Raw genomic sequence first — 6,000 nt, 5'->3', positions numbered from 1 at the left:
ATGACACGATGTACGTACGCATGCAAAGACAAAGACCCCCCCCCCCCCATATAGCCTTAACAGATGTTAGCGAGCACTCATGAAGACCAGCACGACACTTGGAGGGGGAGGGGGGGGGGTGGGTGGCCAGCACCACGCCCGGCCGCCTTTGTCTCCCGAGTGGCGATGTTTACACACCACACCAGGTACTCGTTTGAGGCTGAGTAAACCTAGGGGAGGTCCAGGACCGGTTCAAATAATCGTCACCGGGTGTTGGCGGCCGTGAGCGGGAATCGAACTCGTGCCGCTGGGCTCGTAACGCAGCGCTGCACACAAAGACAAAGAGCCCCCGTATAGACTGAACAGACCGTTGGGGCAAGTGCTGTTAACGAGCAAGTGCTGTTAACGGCACCACGCCCGGCCGCCTTTGTCTCCCTAGTGGCGACGTTTAGCACATCGAACCTGATACTCATTTAAAAGGGCTGAGTCGCGCACACAGACTCACACACACACACGCGTCTGTGTGTGTGTGTGTTGAGACGCGGGTCACGCGAACCCAATGGCTCACAATCGCATCAGGGAGTGAGTGGGCTGGCAACTGCGACGGGCGCACACAAGGCAGCGTGTTCTGGCACACGCGCACATATTGACGACGCGTGGTCGTTTTCACAATAGTTCAACAGTTTCTGCTTGGCTGGCATATTCTTTTTTCTTAAAATCCACTTTCACCTGGCACCCAACAACAACCAGGGAATGGGGAGGGGTGGGGGTGGTGGTGGTGGTGCTGGTGGCACACACACGCACGCGTGCTGTGCTCTCGGGGCATGAAGCTACGTGGCGCTGCTGGTTTGCTGCTGGTGGCCGTAGCGGATGGATGATGGGTGGGTGGGGTGCGTTGTCTGTGTCTGTGTGTGTGGGTTGGTGGGGTTTTTGACAGCGGGATATCGGAGGGCACTATCCCTCCCACTGACAAATCACCCGCGATCAGCGCGCACAAAAGCCATCCATTTAGCGCGACAGACACTGGGGTCTGAGAGGTCACAGATAGCCGGGGGTGGTGGTGGTGCTGGTACCCTAAGCCGAGAACGGTGTGTGTGTGTGTGGGGGCAGTTCATGGGCCACCCCTAGGTCGACTCAGCCTCAAATGAGTACCTGGTGCGGTGTGTAAAAACATCGCTACTGAGAAGCCAAAGGCGGTCGGGCGTGGTTGCTGGCCACCCACTCCCTCGTGTGCCGTGCCGGCCTTCATAGGTGCTACTCGCGAACAGCACTTACCCCAACAGTCTGTTAAGGCTACACGGGGGGGGGGGGATCTTTGTCTTTGCAGTGCGTGAGCGTAAATCGCCCCCCCCCCCCGCCCCCCATAGAGGGGGTGACGGATCCCTGGCAAGAAAAGGGACTGTGACCCGCTAATGTCCCAGGCCAGCATGTGCGCGCATAGTTACCGGGGTCAGGCAGATGCAAGTGCGGGGGGGGGGGGGTAGTGGACGGGGACGGTCAATTGATGGCCCCGGGGGCGGTTGTCCTCGCCTTTGTGGACGCGCTGGTAGCATTTAGGTGGCTTACAAGGCGGCGTGACAGAGACGCCTTGGGAAAGGAGCAGCAAAGGAGATATGCACCCCCCCCCAACACCACCCCCTCCACCCCCGCTTCAGTAGAGCGTCTCTCATCTGTATCTTCCGCACCCCCCAAGACCCCCCTTCCCCCCCCCCCCCCACTTGTTAGGAAGTGGTCAAGAACATTGGCAGGCGGATGGTTGATGATGGGTGATGGGGTGGGTGGGTGATGTGGAATTTGGAAGAGACAGGTGAAATAGACTTGCGCGCGCGTGCACGTCAATCCACTGCTGGATGGTGGTCTGCCCCCCACCCACCCCCGCCGCCCCCCCCCCCGTGCCGTGGGGGTTGTTTGACCATACTTCACCGCAATCGTCAGGGCGGGTTGGTGAAGGCGGAAGAGGGGAGACGTTAGAGTACAGGGTGACTCAGATGTCGTGAACCCCCCCCCCCCCCGAACATTTTTTTGTTCATTCGCATATAAATTTCTGTTGTCAATAACCCTTCCTTTAAAACAAATAATAAGAACGTTTTAGAGAAATCAAATGTGGGTCGCAAGACATCTGGACCACGCTGTACAACAATAGGTGTGTGTTTTGCACTGCTCTCTGCTGACCTATAGCACCTGGGATTTGCGTGGGAGTGGTTGCCTCTCCAAGGACCAGCAGGGCTCAACCCAGCTGAACGTCCGATATCTGAGGATATCGTGCGCATTCGGGTGACTTGTTTCAATGATACGTGCACAGAGATGGGCCCCGTACAGTCACGTACAAATGAGTGCCTATTAAGCGTTCTTAGCAAATACATCTCAAGATACACAAAACAACCCTGGCCGCCTTTGTCTCTCCAATGCTGATGGCATACGGCGCCACAGACCCACTTAAGGCCGAGTTAACTCAAGACGGCTTCTGATGCCACTTGCCTAAGACGTAAGTATTGGCTGTGGCCAGGAATCGAACTTCACCTCAACGAGGTCTGCGCATCACTGGGTCACCACCATTCCACGTACACAGACGACACAATCCAGACCAGCCATGGACTATACTTGGGCTGTCGGGGCCCAGTGCTGTTATCAAACACCGACTGTATTAAGACCGCAACCGGCTAAACGCCCAGCCGCGTTTGTCCCACCCCAAATGCTGATAGCGTATTTCCCACCCCGGACTCATTTAAGGTTGAGTCGACCTAGGGGAGATCCCGGTCCGGTGCAGATATCACTCGCTCACGTCAAGTCTATGCGCCGATTGTGGTGTCGGTAAAAGATATAAGGCGGCGTTAATGAGTTTTGCTCATTGTGCTTGACTCATTTCCGAGTGCGCTAACCACTGCGCCACCGCTCCACCCAATAACAACCGCCATTCGCCACAAAGTGGCGGTGACGTCGCCACGACGCTTGTGTCAGGCTAGGTGCATGTTGAGGCCACGTGAAGTGGTCGAACGCCCGCCGGCAGGTCACGGGGCAGACCCAGCAGGTGCTACGGGTCGACTGACTGAAATGACCGAGATGACTGGCTGATGCAACACCTGTGCCCCTACTGTGCCAACTTGCTGTGTTTTAGCCTCCCGGCGCTCCGCTCGTTGTTGTGAGCGGCGCTCCTCCGCCTTCCGTTGTTGTTGGAGGGCGACCAGCACTACGGCTGGCCGCCTTCGTCTTCCCGGTTGGGTTCCAATTTACGGCGCAGTCGACCTATAGGAGAGATCCAGAACCGGTTAAGATATCACTCGACATGCACAAAGACATGCTTTGGTTCTTTCGGTAAAGTCACGTAGATAGAAAACAACAAAAAATAAAACAACCAAAACTCACGACGTTTCGATCGCAACACAAGCGGTCGTCATCAGGCGGAGAGAAAAGGGGCAAAGACAAAGATCCCCCGTGTAGCCTGCACAGACAGTTCGAGCAAGTGCTGTTAGCGAGCACCTATGAAGGCCGACACGGCACACGAGGGGGTGGGTGTGCCAGCACCACGCCCGGCCGCCTTTGTCTCCCCAGTGGCGATGTTTACACCAGGTACTCATTTGAGGCTGAGTCGACCTAGGAAAGGCCCAGGACCCGTTCAGATAATCGTCACTGGGTGTTGGCCGTGAGCGGGAATCGAACCCGGGTCGCCGAATTCATAGCGCAGCGTAGCGCTAACCGCTCCACGACCGCTCCCCACACACAGAGACACACACGCGCGCACGTGTGCGTCCTTGCTTGCTGACTGATATCCACTTTTGCCGTGACAGCTGTCACTCAGCTCTTCGCGTTTAAACGCGGCTGAGCGGCAGCCGCTGATGCTTTTCCGCTTTGCTTCCTTGCTGACGTTTTGGTTCGCCAACGTTGCGAGGCGAAACGTAGCGAGGACAATCCCGTCCAGAAGGCTGGCCGCGCCTTCACGAGACGAAAAAATGAGAGAGAGAGAGAGAAAATATCCAGCCTCCTACCCCCTCCCGCCACAAACCACCACCCAACCTAACCGAAATGAAATCTTTACAAATCGCATTTTTGAAATGAAATTGTCCCGCGCGATTTGTCAGAAAAATGAAACGAGTTGGAAAGCGGGGGGGGGGGGGGGGGGGGCGTAGAACGATGAACTGCGCCGTCTATTAATACATTTCGGTAATTCTCATCCGCATACCGCAGTACAACAATCGCAACGCAACCCTACTTAAACCGAGGCTCATAACCGATGTGCTGTGGTCAATTTCTGCTTACATCAAATATCAATTATGGCCATTATGGGTTCACCCCCCACCCCCCTCTCCATCTCCGCCCCGCCCGAACTGTCACGGCTATGACGAACTAAATCTAATAGAGGTGGGGGGGGGGAGAAGCCAATGAAATGAGCAAAACTGTCGTTGTGTCGGCTAACGTATGTGATATTCAGCCTCGACGGCCGCGTAATTCTAATTCATTCGTAACTTTACTGCGCATCTCTCCACGGTGTCCCGGCGGCTCGTGGAACTGCAGCGTCTGGCGGCTGCTGCTGCTGCTGTTGCTGCTCCAGTCAAGGACGATTTCCGCTAAGTAAAAGACAGCGCGCGCGGCATTGTTGTTGGCCGCGAAGCTGCCCGCACCGCTCATTCTTCCAGCCCGAATGGGCTTTGAAAGCGCAGAGGACGGTTAGGAAGATGCGGGGTTTTTGGCGGTGTCGGCAATGACCCATAAGTGAAAGAGGCATTTGGTGCACATCACAAACACGTCATTTTTTTCTTTCAATTTTGCCGTTGTCATTCACCCCCCCCCCCCCCACCAAATTTCATCTTAGGTTTACAGCACCTGAGCCAATGTGTGGAAATTCCACGTTCCTGTGGGAATTGACAGCACGGATGTCTTGGAGGATACGGAGGTTTTAGATATCTGTGTGTGGATTTATATATGTTTGTTTCCGTTGCTCGCTCACCATTGATTCAAATCTGTAAATTGCGAGATAACCCTGCAGAGTGTTTGTCCACGCAATGTGCCATCTCTCCGTGCTATTAGCTCTCAACTGAGTAAACACCGTCCCTCCAAGCTACACTTTGCTAAATTCAACTCAATATCCCACGTGCAGATGTAAGAGTTTCTCCAACTGTGTAAAAAAATCTAGCCGCTTGAATATAAGTTTCTAAATTTCTCTATCACCTCCGATGAGCACGGTTGGCTACGTACGGTGCGAAAGAAGTTCAACATACATACTGTCCTGTATTAAAACTTGAGTTCATGTCTACTCGCTTCTTTAAAGCAATCTTGAAGTGGAAGCTGCACAGGTCATAATCCAGCATCGTCTGGCAATGCCAACTAATAATGTTAATGCTACGTATGGGTTTTCGCAGCTGTGCTGCACAAAGGGCACTCCGATGCGTCTTGCGGAACTGAAAAAGGCTCCCACGGCAGCACGCGCCGCAAAACGTCGGACCTCGTGCCCAAGGACACGAGGCACAAGCGGAAATCAGAGGCCGCCAACGTTGTTAGCACCATCCGATTCGTACGGCTGGCTACGTGCAGTGCAAACAGCCGTTAAACATACATACATGTTGTTGGTTTGCGATGTCCATTTAAATATCACAAGCCAGACACACGTAAAACTGCCAAACTAGCAAATACAGAGATTTTTGTTTAAATAAACCTTTTAATAATCACTTGTTTTTACATTGCTTAGTGACCCTGGAAAATCAGCTCTCGGAAAAAAAACACATCTCGAGGATAAGGCGAGAGAACGCACGGACGTAAAGCGAATGTCAATGTGAACAGCACAATCACCTTCGCTATTATTCCGTTACCTTATTTGTTAAGAGAATATACGACGCTCCTTCAAGGTTAACCTGCGCTTGCGGTTGTAGACGTGTCTCAGTTAAAGAGGGTGAAAGTCACCGCGCGTTTCGATATTTGCATCCCTGTGTGATGCGGACGCCCGTGCCTCATCGGTCATGTGACACCTGAATGCCAACAGCATGCATTTCTTTAGAACGCGTTCGCAAAGATTTCAAGACCGTCCCCGCT

This window comes from Lampetra fluviatilis, chromosome 15, assembly GCF_964198595.1.
Source record: "Lampetra fluviatilis chromosome 15, kcLamFluv1.1, whole genome shotgun sequence".
Taxonomy (NCBI): domain Eukaryota; kingdom Metazoa; phylum Chordata; class Hyperoartia; order Petromyzontiformes; family Petromyzontidae; genus Lampetra; species Lampetra fluviatilis.
This window is presented reverse-complemented; position numbering follows the sequence as displayed.